Source organism: Penaeus monodon, chromosome 19, assembly GCF_015228065.2.
Source record: "Penaeus monodon isolate SGIC_2016 chromosome 19, NSTDA_Pmon_1, whole genome shotgun sequence".
Classification (NCBI taxonomy): Eukaryota; Metazoa; Arthropoda; class Malacostraca; order Decapoda; family Penaeidae; genus Penaeus; species Penaeus monodon.
The window spans coordinates 21274584-21275032 of record NC_051404.1 but is presented as its reverse complement, the minus strand read 5'-3'; positions in this window follow the sequence as shown (position 1 = coordinate 21275032).

Genomic DNA, 449 nt, shown 5'->3' with positions numbered 1-449 from the left:
ATCGTAAATTTACAAGACATGCATATACATGATAATTTGGTTAGGTTAGGCTTGCCTTTCACAGCCACCATTTTTCGGGGCAATAACCCCCTTTGGTAATAATATTTCGAAGACATGGCCTTAAGGAATTTCACACCATTACAAGCATTCCATCTGATTACGCTCCGTTTATCTCAAAGAAGAACAAAGATTACAAAGACGTAGGCTTCTATTCGACTTTCCTTCGCTGCAATGTCGACTTCCCACGAAAGAAACGCGTGTGTCTTGGCGATTTATATTACCGTGAAACAAGAAAATAACACTCTGCTTGCAATTACTGTCAGGGAAAGAGACATTCTGGGACCAAATTTTGCACAGGAGGGAAAGGCAATATCATTTCGCACGTAGATTTCTTTGGAAATAAAAAGGCTTCTGTTGTGCAAATAAATGCAATAATCGTTTTGCTGCCT